The sequence below is a fragment of the Heterocephalus glaber genome, unplaced genomic scaffold, assembly GCF_053883595.1.
Source record: "Heterocephalus glaber isolate CG9 unplaced genomic scaffold, H.glaber_assembly_v1.0 deba00000621, whole genome shotgun sequence".
Taxonomy (NCBI): Eukaryota; Metazoa; Chordata; class Mammalia; order Rodentia; family Bathyergidae; genus Heterocephalus; species Heterocephalus glaber.
The window spans coordinates 22,549,591-22,571,181 of record NW_028258153.1 but is presented as its reverse complement, the minus strand read 5'-3'; the positions used below and the strand labels follow the sequence as shown (position 1 = coordinate 22,571,181).

At 36.5% G+C, this 21,591-nt stretch overlaps 1 protein-coding gene and 1 pseudogene across 1 annotated transcript in view; one reads left to right on the top strand and one right to left on the bottom strand.

The window, feature by feature from the left end:
* The window catches only part of Bmpr2 (bone morphogenetic protein receptor type 2), a 212,612-nt gene that overhangs the window by 70,759 nt on the left and 120,262 nt on the right, over positions 1 to 21,591 (top strand). The window lies entirely within an intron of this gene.
* On the bottom strand, positions 16,227 to 16,538 carry LOC147829390 (U6 snRNA-associated Sm-like protein LSm6 pseudogene; annotated as a pseudogene).

Sequence of the window (21,591 nt, the reverse complement as noted above, 5' to 3'; positions counted from 1 at the left end):
CCACTTGAACTATCTTGGAAACACAGAGGAAAGAATAAAACAATGGTTGTATAAGTATTTTTTTTTTTGGTGTGCTTATTTTTATCTATGTCTTTATCTATTTTGTATGACATTTTCATTTTAGGACACTGAGGATGGAATGTTCTGTCTGGAGATATCTAGAATGTCTTGAATTGATTCATTAATATCAGGAACTGTGTGTTTGTCAAAGAGATACTAAGTTTTCCTCCCATTCACCATTCATTACCCCTAAAAACAAACTACTTGTATTAAATGTGTGTTTAAAGCAGATGTATGATTCCCAGAATAAACATCATGCAGATCAAACTGGAGAAACCCTAGAAAAAATATAAACAGTAACAAATGAACCTAACTGTATTGTAAGTGGATAACATTACCAAACTGAGTTGGAGAAGAAAAGAACTCGCCTCAGTTATTTGGAAAACTAAGGCAAGAATTATACACAAATTTTGTACTCTAGTTATTTTGTCTCATAAGGGCATGCATCTTGAGTATACTTTAAATGTGTACTTACACTGAACAAGAAGTAAAACACTGTAGATGATGTGGCCTCTGTCCACTGAGAGGACCTATGCATAGTGACAACATAGTACTGCCCAGATCTTGGTTTCTAATAGTATTCTCCAATATAAAATATCATTAACAACAAGATTCTGGAGAGATGGTTGATTCTAGGACTAGGGCACAGGAAATAAAAATGAGCCTGGAACTTTTTTTTTAATCCTGGAACATTTAATGGTACCAAAAAGTAAGCAAATACTCAATATGTGGGGCATATGGAGGGATATGGGTATTAGCTTTAAGAGGTACTTCCATTGGCCAAAGCTGGGACAAAATAATGATAGTATTGGGTCAGAGTTCATAGAATAAAAATAGTAGCTATGAGTCCAAACTAACATAAAGGAAAAGGGAAAAACTGAGGAACTACCACATATTGGACAAGATTAAAGAAATATAGCAGTTTGTGGGATTCTGGATTGAAATTAGGACCAGGAAAAGAACATTAGTAGGGAACCTTCATTAAGATTGGTAGATTAGTTAGTATTGTATGAGTGTAAATGTCTTGGTTTTCATAATTGTACTGTGATTATATAAGATGGTAATATTAGGGTACAACTGAATGAAGATTATACAAAACCTCTATACTATTTTCAAAATATTTTTGTTAAATTTCAAACATTTTCAAAATAAATTAACAGGAATAAATCCCTTACAATTCTAAAAATACTTAAGGTAGCAGGAGTTTTTGGGTTTTTTTTTTTTTTTGGTACCAGGGATTGAACTTGGGACCTTGCGCTTGTGAGGCAGGCGGAAGAACCATTGAGCTAAATCCCCAGTCCTGGTAGGAGTTCTTAATGAAGAAGAAGACAGTGAAGTCACCAAAAGTTATGACTTGTATTTCAGGTAAATTTTTGGACAGATTCATTCAGCCTTGACAAATTTTGCCTATTTTTTTTGGAGACAAGGTCTCACTGTGTAGTTCAGGCTGGCCTTGGACTCATTATATAGTCCAGGCTGGCCTCAAACTAACACCAGTTGTCCTGCCTCAGCCTCCCATGTGCTGTGATCACAGACGTGCACCACCACACGTGGTGACAAACTTTTTTTATTTATTTATAAAGGGGAAGGGTGACAAACTTTATTTATTTATTCATTTATTTATTTTGCTTACAGTTCATAGAGGTTTCAGTCTATAATCATCTGGCTCCAAGGTAGGGTTGGCAAACAGGCATCACGGGAAAAACAACATGGCATGCACAAAGTAGCAAAAGCAACAAGAGTGACAAATTTTACTTTAAAACTGTCATGAAGGTGTCCTTTTCTCTGTAAGAATTATAGATATTGATTGTCAGTTTATTTTCAATTTTACTTTTATGTACATGGACTTATTTTCAGTTCAACTTGAAAGCTTGGATTGAGGTTCAGATTCTCACATGTTGCAAACAGATTAATATCATAGATGACAAGTTATATTTGTGGTCATTAAGTTAGTACTAACTCAGCCCTCCACCTTAAGGCACGTATAGTTCCAAAGATTGGTCATTAGAGTATAGGTATCATTAATTCATAAAGTGTTACTTAGTATTCTTTTGCACTAAAATTGCCCAGTGTTGGCATCTTTTTGTTTAATATTTTTCATCCAGTTTTGAAGAGTAGAGTTTTGTTGGAGTCTGCTTAGATATTCAAATAATGGTTTTCTGAATATTCTTTACAGTAGACCAACATATTGTGCTTGCTAAGATCTTATGTGTCTATGGAAATAGACTATAGTATTTAAGACCCCCTTATTACCTACTAACCTTATTCGGTAATGGCTAATCTATCATGTTGCTGCTGTTCAGCAGTCTTTGAGGAAGCATGATGCATTTTCTTCCTTTTAAATTATAAAATGTATTAAGTTTGTTACTATTTCTTTTGTGGTAGTATAAAGAAAATATCTATTATGTCCTGGGGAACTTTCATGAGATGAAAGATTACTATCACCTTGAATTTTAGTAGTAGTTTACAGCATTCAAAGTATATTTCCTTATATGCTAGAGGTTCTATTGATATTTTTCTATTGATATATTTCCTTATATACTAGAGGTTCTATTGATATTTTTCTTGTGGTCAGAATAGTGACCCTATCCGGCATCCCTAAAGTTATGCTCTGATAGGCATTTTTTTTTTTTTGAGACATGGTCTCACTAGATTGCCCAGGCTGGCCTCAAACCACTGGGTTTAAGTGATCCTCTTGAGCCTGCCCTGTAGCTGTGACCACAGGTATGTGCCAGCATGCATGGCTTCTGTCACTTTTAAAATATCACTTGCAGGGCCGGAGATTCAGTTCAGTGGTTCTGCAGCCTGCCTCTCAAGCGCAAGGTGCCGAGTTCAATTCCCAGTACCAAAAACAAACAAACAAATCACTTGTGTGAGAAGTGATTTAAATGTATGGTGAATGTTTAAAGTGAAAAACAATTACAGTCAGAGACACTGCCATTAATCCCCCTTGAAAAACACTTAGCTCATCATTCTTGCCACTTTCTGAAAAGTTTTGGAAGTCTTTTTTCATGAGTGTCTTAATAATATGTGATCAGTATGTGAATCCTGCTGTTGAAACATTATAGTGTGTCCTCACTTTATTCACTAGATCTGGCACCAAGTGACTGCTGGTGCCACCCTAAAGACAGAATGATCACGGGTGGCAAACTTTTAAATTGATTTAGGATAGGACATTGAGGGAGAAGCCACAGTGCAGCTAAAGAAACACAACTAAAGACACAAAAGAACTTCCAGAACTGCTTCAGAAAATGGCAAGAATGACAGCATAAGTGTGTTCTAAGTGAGGGAGGGCATACTGAGAGGTATTAATGGCAGTGTGTCTTTTACTGAATACATTTTTTTTAAAAAGTTAAACATTCATATTTTTTTAAATTTATTTTTTTCCCATTCCTAGCCCTCCCTTCACCCCCTCACCCTTCCCTATTTACAAAGACTTTATTTCCATTTTTTCCATTTTTCCTTTCCCTTCTTTCCTTTCCCCTGCCCCTCCCATTACCCCTACCCCTTTGGACCTTTTCTTCCTATTTTGCATTATTGATCATTCTAATCATTGGTACATTTTAGGTATACAATATAATGACATTCATCATTGGAAATTTGCACCTTTACATAATCTCTCTTGGTTCCCATCTTTCACCCTTGCCCAGCCCTCCCTTCAACCCCTCCATTCCTCCCTATTTACAAAGATTTTGTTCCTGTTTTTCCATTTTCTCATATTAATCCCATTCCCTTCTATCCTTTCCCCTACCCCTCCCACTTCCTTCGCCTTTGCCCCTTTTCTTCCTATTTCACATTACCTGTTATACATTTTAGTCCTCATTTACACTTTCAGTTTCTCACATCAGAGAAACTATTCAGTATTTATACAAAACATTCATATTTTTCCTTTTTTTTTTTTGGTACTGGGGATTGATCTCGGGTCCTTGAGCTTGTGCAGCAGGTGGCGAAACCACTGAGCTAAATCCCCAGCATAACATTCATATTTTTTAATCACACTTCATATTTGGTACCTGTGGTTCTCAGTAAAAGTACAGGCAAAATTTTTAAATTTTGTTATTTACTTAAATTTTTTTTTTTTTTTTTTTTTTCAGTACTGGGGATTGAACTCAGGACCTCGTGCTTGCCAGACAGGTGTGGTGCCACTGAGCTTCATCCCCAACCCAATTAATTTATCATTCATATATATATATATATATATATATATATATATATATATATATTTTTTTTTTTTTTTTTTTGGTAGTAGGGATTGAACTCAGGCAGGACCTTGCGCTTTCAAGGCAGGTGGTGGAACCACTGAGCTAAATGCCCGGCCCAATTAATTAATTTCTTTAGAGACAGGGTCTCACTATGTAGTCAAAACTTTGGATCTTCCTGGCTCAGCCTACTGAGTGCTAGGACTACAAGTGTATTCCCCCACTCTTGGCTCCAGTTTTGTTTTTTGTTTGGAGACAGGGTCTTGCTGTGTATTCCAGGCTGTCCTTAAGTCATTATGTAGCCTAGGCTAGCCTGGAACTCGGGCTATTCTCCTGCCTCAACCTCTTAAGTGCTGGGATTAGAAGCATGAGCCACCATACCTGGCTTTCTAGTTTTGTTAATTTTGTGAGGGGATAATAAATTTTAAAGGAAAATGAGTGTTTATAATAATCATTAGTCACTACTTTAGAAATGTTCTTGCAGAAATTATTTTTTTTAGTGGCTTCAGTAGTTACTATTTCATTGTGCTAAGATTGTGTAATTAATGTGGGAAATAGAAATATTTAAATGTGTACTGTACATCTTGTATGTGTGTATGGGTGTACACATACCACTAATTCTCATTACTCATGGATTCCATACTTGCAAATTTGACCCACTTGCTAAAAATTTTTTTGTAATTGCAAAATTAGCAGTTACAGTACTTTAGTGATCATTTGAGGACATGTACAGAACTGTGAGAACAGAGTCACCTGATGTACATGTTCTCAGCTCAGGGTGAACAAGGCAATAGTCTCCTTTCTTGTTTTAGCTCCCATACTATAAACAAGTGTCCCTTTCATGGTCTATTGAATGGTGTCTTTTTCTTCTTCTTTTTTTTCTTTATTGATGATTTCACTGGTCAGTATGGTCCACAGATGTAGTACTGAAGGGTTATGTAGTGCTCCTATTGCAAGAAGGCTGTTCTCCTTATGGACAAAATACTTGTGTCAGAGATAATCTTCAGTCAGGCATGAGCTCTACAGGCATGAGTTGTAGTACCGTTGGCAATAGTTCAGTGTTAATGAATCAACAATATATTTTAAATAAGATGCCCTTAAACAGAAATACACAGAAAACAATATTATATATAGATCTGTTGGTGACAGTGTTGTGACTAGAGGCTCACGGTAACTTAATCTTGTATTTCTCCTAGGAGAAATGATTCAGTGCTCACTAATTCAGTATTTGCAGTGACCTTACAAAACATATAAGAAGTAACTCTGTGTTTGTGTGTATGCTGTCTAATCTAATATATATTACCATATTTTATTATATATTAACAAATGTCATATTATATAGTTTATTCATGTTCCTGCAGAAGCATTCATACCATTATAGATGGGGAAAATGAGGATAAATACAACTAAGCGATTCTTTTGGATATAATAACTAAAATGCAAAGTCTATACTCTTTTTACATTGTTGTCTACTTTGCCTAGGAAATATAATATAAAAGCACATTGAAATATATCTTGGCTTTAATTAGATTGCAGGAATAGTAAGTTTCCTTCACATTTTTCCATTTGAAAATTAAATTGCTTTCATTTTAAAGTCAAATTCAAAGTTACATACTTTTTTAACAGTTGGCTTTTTTCATCAGTGACTAATTTATTTAAAATGAGGTGTACTAATTAGAGTAACTTTTTCTAGATGTTTTTGTTGTTTCTCTTTTGGGTTTCATGTATTTATTTATTTAAATTCTTTTATTGGTACATTTTAGGTATACAGTATGTTTACATTTATCATTGGGTGCTTGTACCTGAACATGATGTATCTTGGTTCCTATTTTTTTCCCCATTACCTGTGTGCCCTTCACCCCCTCCACCCTTCCCTGTTTACATAGATTTCGTTTTCATTTTTTTTCTTTTCTCATAATTTTTCCTTTCCCCTTCCCCTCCCACCACTCCTACACCTTTGGACCTTTTAATATTTCAAATTATCAATTATTTGCTTAAATAATTTTAATTCTTATTTACACTTTGAGTTTCTCACACTAGAGAAACTATTCGGTATTTACACATGTGTGTCCTATTTATTTCACTTAAGAGTACGGCCTCAATATGCATCCATTTAGCTATAAATGTCTCTAGTTTCTTGTTCCTTATGGCTGAGTAGTTTTATAAAAAGCCACATCTTCTTTATCCAGTTTCCAGTTGATGGGCACTTGGGCTGTTTCTAAGCTTTAGCTATTACAAACTGTGCTGCTGTAAACATGGGTGCACATATATCGCTGTGGTATGATTCTTTTAATTCTTTTGGGAAGATGCCCAGCAGGGGAATAGCTGGGTCAAATGGAACCTCTAGTCCTAGTTCTTTGAGGTATCTCCATACTGATTTCCACAGTGGTTGCACCAGTCTGCACTCCCACCAACAATGGAGAAGGATTCCTTTCTCCCCACAGCCCCGCCAGCATTTGTTATTGGTTGATTTCTTGATAGCTGCCATTCTTTCTGGAGTGAGGTGGAATCTCATTGTTGTTTTTATCTGCATCTCTTGAATGACCAGTGATGTTGAACATTTTTTCATATATTTATTTGCTGCTTTTACTTCTTTGTCTGAGAAATGTCTGTTCATTTCAGATGCCCACTTTTGAATTGGGTCTTTGAATTTGGCGGGTCTGATTTTTTTCAATTCTTTATATATTCTAGATAGTAGACCTTTGTCTGAGGTACAGCTGCTAAAAATTGGGTTTTATTTATTTTTAAAATAAATTTTATTTCATTTTATCCCCCCCCCATTTTATTTTAAAGTGCAGCCTTGAGTGGGAAATATGAAACAGCAGAGTTTGCTCTCCTTAAGTAAGATCTTTCTGTTTTTTTTTTTTTTGGTACTGGGATTGAACTTGGGACCTTGCGCTTACAAGGCAGGCGTCAGAACCACTGAGCTAAATCCCCGGCCCATCCTTAAGTAAGATCTTAATTAATAGATTTTAATATCTAATTTAACAGATTTAATAGATTTAATATCTCCAGAAGAAAACAGTATCCTGTTGATTCTTTAGTGTTTCCCTTTTTTTTTTCCCAAAGGCATTGTGAGGAATTATTTTTAAAAAGAGGATATTGGTGTTGTAGCCCCAGTGGTAGATGCTTTCCTAACATGTTCGAGGCCCTGTGTTCAGTCCCCAGTATGGGAGGGGAGTTGTTGATAATGATGTTCGTGATGACATACATTTGTTCCAAAGGGAATGTGAAGGTTTCCATAACAATATTTACTTAATAATTACTTTATGCTTTCCCAGAATTAAAATTGAGTAATTATTTGCCTAATGCTGCTTGTTGCTTTTAATAGAGGAATCATGATGTATCTAACAAGAATTAAAATAGACTAAAAGCTGAGGGTGTAGCTCAGCAACAGAGTGCCTGCTTAGCATGTGGGAGGCCCTGGGTTCAATTCCAGCACTGCAAAAAATAAAAATAAAAAAGTAAAAAAAGGCTTAACTATTAAGTATAATAAAAAATAAGCTGATAATGACATCTGTTCAAAATACATGTATTGAAGTACTGAGCAATTACAACATTAAACTTGAAAGAAATATACTTACTAAATAGGATAGCACAATTAATTAAAATAATTTATACAGAGAAACTCAGTAAATTTTATTTCTTTGTCTTAGACATTCATACTCCTTTCTAGCATTACTTCCAGTTCAGTTGTTCTGGATTTAAATTGGGTTTGGGGCCTGCTGAATATGCATGGCTAAGCTCAAAATTCAAGTTAACATTTTGTTGGAATAGAAAAGCAAATTATTATACTTAACTGAACTTTGGGGCCAGAAGTTGGCAGTAGAACAGGAACTAGTTTCTGCAGAGTTAGTAGAGTCCAAAGGTGACAATGTGAAAAAAAATCAGAACCCTGTTTGAAGCCAGAGGCTCTTCTCCTTAAGAAAAAAAAAAAAAGGCCGAGCATGGTGGCATATGCCCGTAATCCCAGTGCTTCCCTACAGTCACAGCACTCGCAGGAAGATCACTGGGAGTTCAAGGCCAGCCAGGTTATGCAATGAGCTCAAGACCTGCCTGAACTACATAGTAAGACCCTGTCTAAAAACACACCAACCAAAAAACTCCTTTTGGGGTTAAAAACCTCTTCAAAAAGTTTTTAAAAACTTTTATTAGTGCACATTTGTAGTACATAGTTATCTCAATTCTTTTTCCCCCCTCTTTCCTTTGACTCCCCCCCTTTTTTGCCAGCATCAGATTCGTTTATTTATAAGTCCTTATAAAGTTAATTATAAGATTAACAGCCATACTAATAGACCAAATTAGGTATGTCGTCCATGCTAGATTATAATAACTTTTTAAAGAATCTGTTGGTTTATTTTAGTTCCGGGGATTGAACTCGGGACCTTGTGCTTGTGAGGCAGGTGGTAGAACCACTGAGCTAAATCCCTGGCCCCCAAAAAATCTGTTTTGACAGATAGAAGCAGGAAATAAATGGTTTTAGAACTGAGATTAAAGGGAGACTCTGAAATATATGTCTTGGTATTATTTTAAACAGTAAAATTGTTCTGCATAACGTAGAGACTAGATTAAGAGAGGATGTGGAGAAACCAGTAAAGAAGTCGTCAGAGTTGTTCAGGCGAGAGATGACAAGACTAGTACAGTGCATTGGATAGAGAATAGTATACATATATATAGGTTTAGCCTAGAGATGTTTTGAAGCTAAAATTCACTCAATTTAGTGATTAATTGGAGGTATTACATATTTCAATGCAGTTTTTGTAGTGAACTTGTGATACCTTTATAGGTAAAAATAAAGCTATTATGTAAAAAAATAAGTGGGCTAATGACAGAATTTCTAATTCTCTGAGCCTTAAAACTTTTTCATTTCTGTGCTGTCATTTCTTCACTTCTTTTGTACTTTCTTTCCATGCTCACAGCACTTTTCTCATTGAAAATTGCATTATGTGTCTGTTGTACCAATAAGAGCTTTTACAGTTTCACTTACCTATCTATTCCTCATGAAGTTTTTCCATATTTTGAGCAGTATAATCTTTTCCAAGTATAAGTGCAATGTCAGTTTTTACGTGCTCAGAGAAGAGCTATCTTCTATTTTCAGACCAAAGTTTACAGAGTATAACATTCTGCCTTGCTACCCTTACGCTTCTTCCATCCAGTCCCCTCTTGTTCACACACACTCTGTACAATTAATCACAACTGAAAGATTTAGAATTTGTGTTTCTGTAATTCTGTTTATATTATACTTGAAAGGTACACTTCTTGATATCTTGTCTTTTTCACATATATCATTAATTATCCTTTTCACATTTCTAGATATTTTTGCATGTGCTCATAGCATTTTATTCATTTTTGTCATGACATTTTTTAAAATTTTCTGGCTGATTTATTAACACCACTATTAATCATGTTACCTAAATCACAAATAGAGGAGTGATCTTTACTTTTTGATTATTCCCTTAACTTTCACATCTGTATCCACTAGAGCTTCCAGCTGTACACTAAGAAGTCCTATCATTTCTAAAGTAATTGTCTAACTTCATCTAGAAACAACTATAGCGTATATACAAGTTGTAGCGTACAGATTATTTTCTTAAGCTTCACAGTAACCCTTGAGGGATTTTTCGTATTCCCATTATATAGATGAGGTGTTTAAAGAGGCTGAGGAAATTAAATAGTTGGTTTGAGTTGGGCATGGTGGCACACATGTGTATCCCAGCACTCAAGGCCAGCCTAAACTACACAGTGAAACCCTATCTCAAAAAAAAAAAAGAAAATTGGTGTGACTTCAAGCCCTGTCCTAGTTCATTTGGCTCCATAAATATTTCTCTGGTTCATTTATCTTTTTTCTCATTGTTCTTCCTTTATCAGTTCTTTCCATGTATTACTACTGCAATAGCTTTCTCTTTGCTAGAATACCCCTCTTCTTTTTTGTTTGCTTTTGTTTTTGTTTTTGAGATAGGGTCTCAAACTCACTATATAGCCCAGGCTGGCCTCAAACTCCTGGCGATCTTCCTGCCTCAGCCTTCTAAGTGCTGGGATTACAGGCGTGCACCACCATGCCCGGCTATCCCTCTTTTTCTCCTTTAATCTCTTTGATACTCTGGGGGGGAGTACTTTTCTAAAATACAATTACATTCATTTTTTGTCCCTGCTTAATATTCATCAGTGGGATCCCTGTGGCCTACAACATGAAGTTCAAACTTCTTATCATGGCACATCCACCATCTGGTTCCTGCTTACATTTTCAGCATCATTTCCTACTAGTCCTTCCCCCATTCTACATTCCAGCAACACTGAACTATTTATGGTTACTGGAACTTAACACAGTCTCTTCAGAGTTTTGCCTATGAGAGCCCCCTTGCTTGGAATTTCCTTTTCTCCTGTTTTGGTTTGAGTCCTTATTTTTCTATCATAATTCAGTTCCAGCTATATTTCTGCACTGTTAACATTTATTAATATTCCTTTGTTTTCCCTATGGGAATGTGGCAATATTAGGTTTGTTAAAGTCCTCCCTTCCCGTCCATCCTATCCCTCCCCCTTCATCCTCTCTTTTCAGTATTTCTTCTCCCCCCTTTCTTTCAGTATCAAACACAAGATCTTAGGGATGCTAGAGAAATGCTCTACCACCAAGCTACATTGCTAGCCCCAAATTATCTTTTCTTACTTTGATTAGAATACTTACCACATTGTGCTTTGTTTCTTTTATATATTAGTGGATTCTTTGAAAGCAGAGTTTTATTTTTTAATTAACTTTTTTTTTGGTACCAGGGATCGAACTCAGGACCTTATGCTTGCGAAGCAGGCAGTGGCACCACTAAGCTAAATCCCCAGCCCAAAGAAAAAAATGGGATTTTTTTTTTTTTTGTGGTACAGGAGATTGAATTTAGGACCTTGTGCTTGTGAGGTAGGCATGGTGTCATTGGGTTAAATCCCCGGCCCTTTAATTAACTCTTAATCTTTTAAACTCTAGTTCCTGTATAGTGACTGGCACAATAGGTATTATTAGTTGCCTTGGTCTGTCATTAAAAAAATACCATAGAATAGATGGTGTTATGGTTTAGATCTGGGGTGTCCTCACGCGTTTGAAAGATGATTGGATCATGGAGTCACTATACCATTCAGTGGATTAACCCACTGATGAATCCATAGCTGAATGTACTGTTAGGAAGTGAGACCTGGTCAGAAGAGGTGGATCACTGAGGGAGTGACCTAGAAGGGAATGTTTTACCTGGTTTCTCTCTTTGCTCTCTCTGCTTCCTGGTTGCCATGACATGAGCAGCTTTCCTCTGACAGACCCTTCTACCATGCATGGACCAAGATCTCTGAAACTCTGAACCAAACTAAACCTCTCCTGTTTTAATTTGTGATTGTCAGGTATTTTGTTCCAGCAACAAAACAGTGACCAAGACAGATTTTGGAACTAGAGAAGTGGGCTCACTGGTGATTACCTGACTGTGTGTTTCAGAAGCCTTTGGAAGTAGTTCATGAAAGGAGTTCAGAAAGGTTTGGAAATGCCAGCTAGAGAAACCCTACAATGCTGTAAGCCAAGCTTGATAGGTGATACTGGTCAGAGTTCGGAAGACCAGAATGCTGATAGAAATGCGGAAAGTAAAGGCATGGTTTGAGAGGTTTCAGCTGGGGATAAAGACTCCCATTAGCATTTGGATTCAAGGTCATGTGTGTTATGCTCTGGCAGAAATTTTGTCCCTATTTTGTCTATGTCCTGAGACTTTGTGGGAGACTGAGATTAGGGTGGCAGACTAATTAATCTAGTGGAGGAAATTTCAAGGCAGCCCAACATTCATGCTGTGTGATGCTCACTTTTGTTTACTTTCAGCCAGAAATATAGTGAGAATCAGGAGCAAAAAGCCCATTTGAAAAGTAGGTTTGCCAGAAAGGAAGCAACTACACTATACTTTCTGTATTTCATGAGTTGATCAATATGTTAAAAGATTAGTATTTTTAAATTGCAAGTTTAGTTATTTCGGAGTTTATATAATGAGGTTCAAATGTAATATGGTTTGTGTGTATTGACATTTATCTCAGGTCTAAACTTACACATTTCTCCTTGTTAATTAGATCTGAACTATGAAAACTAAGGATTTTTGTTCTGTTGTAAGCAGCAGTAACAGAATCACATTTGTGATTCAGAATCTGAGGCTATATTACAGGATTACAAAAGGATCATTGTTTCATATATTCTGATAATAAAAGCATTACAGTTCCAAAAAAAAAGATTGAGGCAAAGGGAAGTATGGTTGCTGAAAAGTTCAGAATTTAAAAGAACCCAAGTACTTTGGATCAGAACATTAGTAAAGATGGCTTGAGGGTATCTCGGGAATCAGTGAAGAGCCATCCTTCGCTGGGTCAAAGGTACAAATGGTAAAGGTAAACTCCATTGAGAGACTGCTTTGAGAAGAGACACCCCTAGGGCAACCTAGTCAAAAAGGGCCATATAGGAAACTGGTTCTCTGGATTCACTTTACAGTGCTCAACAATCCAGGCACTAGGAGGCTTCTGTGGCCATGACCAAGGAAACCTGGCTACTGCTCAAGCTGGCAGCAGGCCTTGGCATCATTCCTATAGTGCCATTATTAGGGGATGCAGAATGCAGGAGTTGTGAGTTAAGGATGCTTCTACCTAGATTTCAGAAGAAGGCCTGAGAGGCCAGGCAGTTTGCCCCAGAAAGGGCACTGTAAGAAGCTGTGAGAGTAAAGCTAAAAGTGCAGTGGAGACCCCAGGAAGTTGGAAAAGCAGGGAACATCTCAGGAAAACCATAAGATGTGAGTAGATTAATCCAAGAGAGAGGCCATGAGGGCTGCAACCAGAGGTGGCACAGAGGTGGGCTCTGCAACCCCTTTGGAGTTAACATCTTGCCGCCATCTGCCCCAGGAGCTGGACATGAAGCCTACAGGATTTAAGGTTTGCCCTGCTGGGTTTCGATCTTGTTTTGGTCTGATTTCTTTCTATCCCGCTATTCCTCCCTTTTGGAATGGGAATGTTTATCCTGTGCCATTTTATGTTAGAGGTAAAGAGTTTACTTTGAGTCTCAGAGGAGACTTTGAATTTAGACTTTTCAGCAACATCGAAACTATTAAAACTTTGGTAACTCTTAGAGATAGACTAAATCCATTTTGCATGAAGAAATGCACATGAGTTTTTGGGTGCCAGGGGCAGAATGTTATTGTTTATGTGGGTGTACCCTCAAATTCTCATGTGTTTGGAAGGTGATTGGATCGTAGGGGCACTGTAACCATCAGTAGATTAACCCACTGATGAATCCATCGCTGAATGTACTATTACGAGGTGGAGCTTGTTTGGAACATATCTGTTCTCCTACTCCTCCCTTTACTGTCTCTGCTTCCTGGCCACCATGACATTAGGAGCTTTTTTCCCTAGACTATTTTCATTGTTCATGGACTGAGACCTCTGAAGCTGTATGCCAAAATACTTCTTCTTTAAGGTGTGGGTGTTGGATATTTTGTCCCAGTGATGACAAAGTGACTAAGACAAATGAGTTAAACAACAGAAATTTATTTTTTCACAGTTTGGAAGGTTGAAAGTCGAGAATGGGTTCCAGCATGGTCAGGTTCTGGTGAAGGATCTGTTCCTGTCTTGAGATGGCAGCAGTTGCTGCCGACTCATGGCCTTTCCTCAGTGTGAGAGAGAAGAGGAATCTTTCTTCCTATTCTTGAAAGATCATCAGTGCTATTGTATTTGGAGAAAGATAATTAAGGTTAAATGAGGTCATAAGGTTGGAGTCTTCACCCAGTACCATTGATGTCTTAGTTACTTTTTTTTGCTGGAACAAAATGCCCAACACCCACAAGTTAGAGGAGGAAAGGTTTGTTTTAACTCACAATTTGTGGAGGTTTCAGTCCATAGTCAGCTGGCTCCAATGCAGAGTGGCATGGCAGAGGAGCATGACTGAGGAGGAGCAGTCCATGGCAGAACAGGCAGGAGACAGCAAGCAGTAAGCCTCCCTTTCTCTTTTATCCCATCCAAGCTATAAGCCTTTTGGGTGGTACTATCCACACCCAGGCCTCCATTGTTCACACTCAGAGCTATGCTAAAACAATTTAGTTATCACATACCTTTAATCCCAGTATCACACACCCTAATCTAGCATCACATACCTGTGATCCAGCCACCTCCCAAAAGCCCCACCTATGAGCACATTAGACTTTAGGGGAACATCTAGATACAAGCCATTACAATTGGAGTAAGGAGGGGAGATCCTTCACCAGAACCCAACTAAGCTGGCACCCTATCTTGGACTTAGGAGCCTCCAGAACTATGAGAAAATACATTTCTATTTTTTAATCCACCTATGTTATTATGGCAGCCCAAACAGAAAAACACAGTTACCTCTTGTGCTAGCCACTATTCTAGAGACTAGAACTAAAAAGATATTCTTCATGAATTCAAGAAAGAAATTCTGCCCTTAGTGACCCCACTGTCTAATAGGAGAAAAAAAAATGTACAATGTGGTAAGAGCTCTAATTTGGGGGAGCACAACTCAGTCTATAGAATGAATTATTAGATTCTTTTGTTTTATGTTTTATTATTATATGATTATCTTTTGCATTAGATTATATGGTTCTTTTTTTTTTTTTGGTACCAGAGATTGAACTCAGGTCCTTGCACCTGCGGGGCAGGCAGTGGAACCACTAAACTAAATCCCCGGCCCTAGATTATATAGTTCTTAAAGGTAGGAATTATTTAATATTTTTATATTCCTTGGACTTGGAATATGTAGGTTTTCAAGAGTTGTCGAATGAGTTAATTGCATCATAGAATGAGACTGATGATGTGTATTTAAGTGCCTAAGTAGGTGGGTTTTTTCTTTTGTTTTGTTTCATTGTTGTTTTTTGAGACAGGGTCTTGCTGCATTGTTCAGGCTAGCCTTGGACCTGCTATGTAGCCTGGGCTGGCCTTCAATTTTCAATGCTTCTTCCTCAGCCTCTCAAATGCTGGGATTATAGGCCTGTGCCATCATACCTAGTTTAGGTCTTCTTTACTACTAATTTTGATGTTACTAATACAGCAATTTGACCCATTCTTTTTGCCCAGTTTGTCAAATTGATGAGTCCTTCAGCAGTATATACTTGTGCTTTGTTGTTTTTTTTTGAGGTCACAAGAATTTTGCATCTAGCAAAATATATACTTGTATTCAAGCATTTTATAAAATAACAACTTGAAACAGTTTTTTTCAGAGTATTCTGATGCTGCCACTGAGTCTTAAGAATAATACAAACCTGGGTATAATTTTTTTATATTGTTTTTCAGTAACATGGTCAACTAACTTTTATCCTAACTTGTAAAATGAGAAACCTATATAACAGTTTGATAATTTAAATGTCTTTTAAAAAATGAACATTTAAAACATATATTTGTTTTTTCAGATTTATTTGTCTTAATGAAGTTGATTATGATAAACACATTCTAATAGTACAAAAGGGTGTACAATGAAAAGTCTTTGCAGTCATTTTTATTAGTTTCTTATGTCCTTTCAGAGGTATGTTTAAGATATATAAATATAAGTATGCTTTTTTATTTTACAGTTCAAAATATTGTTTCATTTTATGACTTAAAGCTTTTCATGTTTTCATCTTGTAGTTTAAAATACTATTAAGTTTTAGATCACCAAGATTGCCCATGTTCACATATAAGTAGAAAAATCAGTAATATTTAACAAGTGTTAATGATTTTTTTTACCAGTTATTTGAGCATATTCTATATCATGCTGTTTCATTCTATTATCATAGTTTTTTTTAATAATTCAGTCTATAATTTTATACATGTATCTCATAAGCCAGTGAAAAGTCACAATGAAAACAGGATAAGTTACATCATAAAAGAACCCAAAAAATTAAAAATATTTCATAAAAAATATATCCAACTATAAAAAGAATTGCTTCCTTGGTATGCTTCTCTTCTTCTCCTTATGTGTAACACTTTGTTTCCTCAGATAAATGCATCCCTGTTCTTATTCTTCAACTGTCCATTACATATTTGTCTGTCCGCTCCAGAGCTATATTTATGTGGCCATCCAGGCAAGCCAAGACCCCTTGAGAATCCACTCCAGATTTTAATTTTACAACAACAGGCCATTCAATAATTTGTTTTAAGAAGTTATAAGGATTTTCTTTCAAAAACTTAAACACTCCTGAGAGATGGGAAACCTGTGTGACTTGAGTAACATCATTTCAACTCATGTCTCCAGGTTCTTCATTTGTTCCAGCGATCCAAAATCCCCACACCAGGTATACCTATCATAGTGGTTTTTACCAGGGACGATTTTGGACCTCAGGATATTGGTAGTATGTGTGGAGACATTTTTGGTTGTGACTAGTGGTTGCTGTTAGCACTTATAGAAGCTAGGGATGCTGCTCAACATCCTGCAATGCATGAGACAGCCCCCATAACAAATAATTCTGACCCCAAATGTGAAGTAGCGCTGAAGTTAAGAAACCTTGAATTATCATAAATAATGAATTGAGTATAAGTCATGACCTCTTTCTTTCTTTGTAGTCTTTGTTGACTCTTCATTTTTTGATTTTATAATTTTAAATCTAAAGTGATCCTAGATTAAGTGTTAACTAATGTGTAACAGATATGTGTGTATCTGTTCTCAGTCTAAAACTAAAATATTTAAAGTCATTTTATCATACAGTATTGGCATTTATTTCACAAACTTTCACCTTAAAAATATACCAAAGACAGCAGAGATTTGTTTTTTTCCTTACACTAAAATGATAAAATGATACCCAACTGTTCAATTCCCCTTCAGTTTTGAGGTTTCACCTAGTCCTATTCCATAGCTCTCTGAGGCTGAAAATTATCCAGCCATCTGCCAACTAGCAAGGTAGCATTTAGGATATTCAAGGTGTTGCTTTGCTAGTCCTAGAGCCAGGCAAGTCCCATGTCTGAATTTCATCATTACTGTACCTCTAAGATCTTTAATGCTTAAGATTCTCCAGAGAAATAAAACCAACAGAAAAAATAGATAGATAAGAGATATTTTTTCTTAAATTCTTCTATTGGTACATTTTGGATATACAGTACATTTACATTTATCATTGGAAACTTGTACCTTTACATGATGTATCTTGGTTCTTATTTTTTCCCCATTCCCCTCCCCTCCCTTCAACTCTTTCACCCCTCCCTATTTACAAAGACTTTGTTTCCATTTTCTCCTTTTCTCATATTTTTTCTTTCCCAGAAGAGACTTATTATGGAAATTGGCTCATGGGATTACAGCGGCCAAGAAATCCATGATAAGCCATCTGCAAGCTGAAGAACTAGAAAAACTGATAGAGTAATTCAGTCTGACTGTGAAGGCCTAAGGAACCAGAGGAACTTTTTTTTTTCCCCCAAAGGGGCTTTAATGGTATAACTCTTAGCCCAAGGGTGGAGGCCTGAGAACTAGGGGAGGAGGAAGGGGTTCTCATCTATCCCCCAAAGTCCTTAGCTGTGCTCTTTAAGGATAGGAGATCAGTGACCCATCTCAAGAAGCCCCAGAGAATTTACCTTTTGTCTTACTGTTGTATGCAAGCCCTGAACAGAGTGAATGATGCCTGTCCAGATTGATGGGAGGAGTCTATTGATTCAAACCCTAATTTCTTCTGGACACACCTCACAGACATATAGAACTAATATTTTGGCAGCCATCTGAGCATCCCTAGCCAGTTAACCATCATAGGACTATTAGAAATACATTTTTTCCCTTTGGAAATTGAAAGCTATGGATATTCTAAGATGAAATATCTAAAAGATTATTTGATACACATGTTGGAGCTCAGAAAAAAGGTCTCAGATTGAGATTTCCAAGTCATTAGAGAACAGTTGGTTTGTGAAACCAGTGCCTTGTTCTTGGGATAGACTTAAGTGAATGGAACAGTATTCAGAATAGATCCATGACAATCACTAACACCTAGGAAGGCCATGGGGGTAGACGAGCTTGCATAATAGAGGAAGAAGTAGCTAGAGACAAGAAAATTGGGATTTAAAAATCAGATTAAAAGCAAAAGAGGAATGTATGATTATTAATGCCAAATGTCTTATTCATAATTAATGAAAGGATTAAAAGTGTCCATTGATGTTAGATAAGGTGGTGCATGTCTCTGGCCCCAGTTGCTTGGGAGCCTGAGGCACAGGATTACTTTAAGACTAGTTTAGGCAACATAATGAGACCCTGTCTCCTTCAAATTGGATTAGAAGTTGCTCTTTAAGTTTTATTATAGTATAGTTTATTTATGTTAAAGATGTATAGACACAACTTCCACTTAGAAATAGTCATTTTTAGGGCTGGGGATTTAGCTCAGTGGTTGCACCGCCTGCCTTACAAGTGCAAGGACCAGAGTTCAATCCCTGGTACCAAAAAAAAGAAAGAAAGAAAGAAAGACATAGTCATTTTTAAAGTATTGATTAGCTCAAGAACCATTAGAAAATAGGGTAATCTGTCCTTTTCCATTCTGTTTACCTTCTTACAAAGGGCAAGATTATGCTACAGTTAGAATTACTTTGTATAGTATTGCAGTTTTATGCAATAGTCTTGGCAGGAAAATGGACATCTGAACATATAATTATATATAAAATAAGCTTGTGGATGGCCATTAGTAGTTACTGTTATGAGTTCAGTTGTGTCACCCATAATGTATATTGAAGTCCTAACCCTCAGTGCTTCTGAACATGATCTTACTAAGAAGTTGGTCTTTGCAGGCTTAGTCAAGAAAGGATGAAGTCCTAGTCCTGTATGGTTGGTGTCCTTATAAGAAGAAATGGAGATAGAAATGCATAGAGGAGGGCCGGGGATTTAGCTCATTGGTGCCACGCTTGCCTGGCAAGTGCAAGGTCCTGAGTACTGGGGAAAAAAAAAAAAAAGAAAGAAAAAGAAACACATACACGAAACATGACAAGAGAAGCAAGGATAGGAGTGATGCATCTATGGCTAGTAAACACCAAGGATGGCTGGGTGAAAGAAAAGCCAAAGAATTCTCCCCTCAGGTTTCAGAGGGAGCATAGTCATGCCAACACCTTGATTTTGGACTTTTACCTTTCAGAACTGAGACAATACATTTGTGTTGTTGTAAGCCATCCAGTCTATAGTAGTCTATAGTAATCTCATATAGTAGGTCAACCTCATCATGTCTTTGACAATAATGAAATAGTTTGAGAAGGTTGAAGAAAACTCTAAATTGTTAAAAAATCTAGTCTTTTGGACAGAGTTGCCTTGTGGTCTTGGCTAAACCCAGTAATATCACTGGACCCACCTGAACTCCTGACAAGGGAGAGACTGGTCTTTTCATTAACTTTAGCATTATAAAATCAGACAAATTGCCTACCATTTGGTGGTACATCCAGTAGTGATCTAGATGATGAATAATATTTTGTATTTTAGACTAACTCTCTCTAACCTGAATTTGTTTTTTCTTTGTTTCATAGTGAATTTTGATGTTATTATGTCCTCTACTTAATAGATGCTTTTTAGAGGAATTGGCAGTGATTTTAACTGGATTAAAGTTATGCTTCAATTCCTTAAGGAAATGATATAGTTGTAGGATAGCCAACATCTCTGCTTGAAGATGAGATATGCATCAGGTTTGTTCGTATACAATATCTACCATGCTTCCAGATTTTCACCTTTAAGATGAAAGCTGTGCCCATTTCCCACCAAAAAATATACACAATTTTGAAGCCTTTAGATTTTAGTATTCCTATAATAACAGGTTAAGACTAATTCTCAGTTCATAAGAGGCAGAATCTTAGTTATCATGGTTATAATAGAGAAGAGCAGACGTAAGTAGCTTTTGGAGGAGAGAGTAACATTCTCCTGATTGAGAACGTGGCCTAGGTCCTAAGGCTTAACTCCAGGGCCCAGAGCCTACCCAAAATTGAAGTCTTGGCATTTCCAGTGGTGGTACTAATTAGCATAGTTCTTTTTTTTCTATTAGAATGGATAATTTTTTTTCCCCATTAAGTTTATTGGTACATTTTAGGTATAAAATACATTTACATACATCATTGGGATCTTGTACCATTACACGAGTGTCTTGGTTCTTATTTTTTTCCCCTTCCCTTGCCCTCCCTTCACTCTCTCCACCCTTCCCTTTTTGCAAAGATTTTGTTTCCTTTTTTTTCTTTTCTCATATTTTTTCTTTTCCCTTCTTTCCTTTCCCCTACCCCTCCCACTTCCCCTGCTCCTTTAGACCTTTACTTCCTATTTATTATACAATATCAATTATACATTTTGAAAATTAAAATATCAAGACCTAGGAGACATTACCACGGGTTTTTACAGAATTTAAAAGAATATAGAAAGCATATTTCAAAAATCTGTTTTGAAATAAATTTGATAACTTCTAAGAAGTACCTTGGAAGACAAATTAATGGAACTAACTCTGGAGGAAATATAAAATTTGAATAGCACCTAGTAAAGAAAGTATATTCCTAGCTTGAAAACCTACCTATATGACAACAACAGGCTCATATACATTTTAACTGATAAGTTATATCAAACATTTAAAGCAGAAAAAAAAAAGGAATACTTCTCCCCTCATTTTAGGAAATCAACATTGTACTAATCCTAAAACTGGATAAAGATGATAGAAGAAAAAAGTATGAACATAGATAGGAATTTAACAAAACAAACTATTAGAAGTCAGATCTGGCAGGATGTAGAAAGTGGTTTTATTATAGGGATGGCAGTGTTGGTTCAGCTTTGGAAGATCCACCCTCAAAAGTCATCATTTTAACAGAGGAAAGGAAAAAGCCATATGATCCTGTCACTAGTTGGAGAAAAAGTATTGGACTAAATTCCACAGCTGTTCATGGTAAAAGCTATCAGGAGACTAGAAGTAGAACAGAACCTTCTCAATAGATTAAAGACATGTACTCCATACTTCCAGCAAAAATGCCTTCTATGAATGGAGAAGATACAATGCTTTCTCCTTAAGGTGGGGAACAAGGGCAGATATGCTTACTCTTCATCTGTCCATTAAACTTTGAAACCTAGGCCCAAACCAAAATAGTCTGGCAGTAAAATGACACAATTAGGATAGGATTGGCACAGCAGAAGCAAACTGTTTATATGTAGATGAAATGATCATCTACAGAGAAAATACTAAGAAATCTCTAGGAGCCCTAGAACTTGTATGTGAATTTAGCAGGATTAGAAAACACAAGGTATATAAAATAATTCAGGTCTGTGTATACTTGCTATAAATGAAGAATTGGATATTGAAATTTAAAAGTTATGTAGGAGTACAAAGGACCTAGAAAAGTAAAAAGAAAAAGAAAACAGTGTTGGAAGATATTTAGTACCTAATTT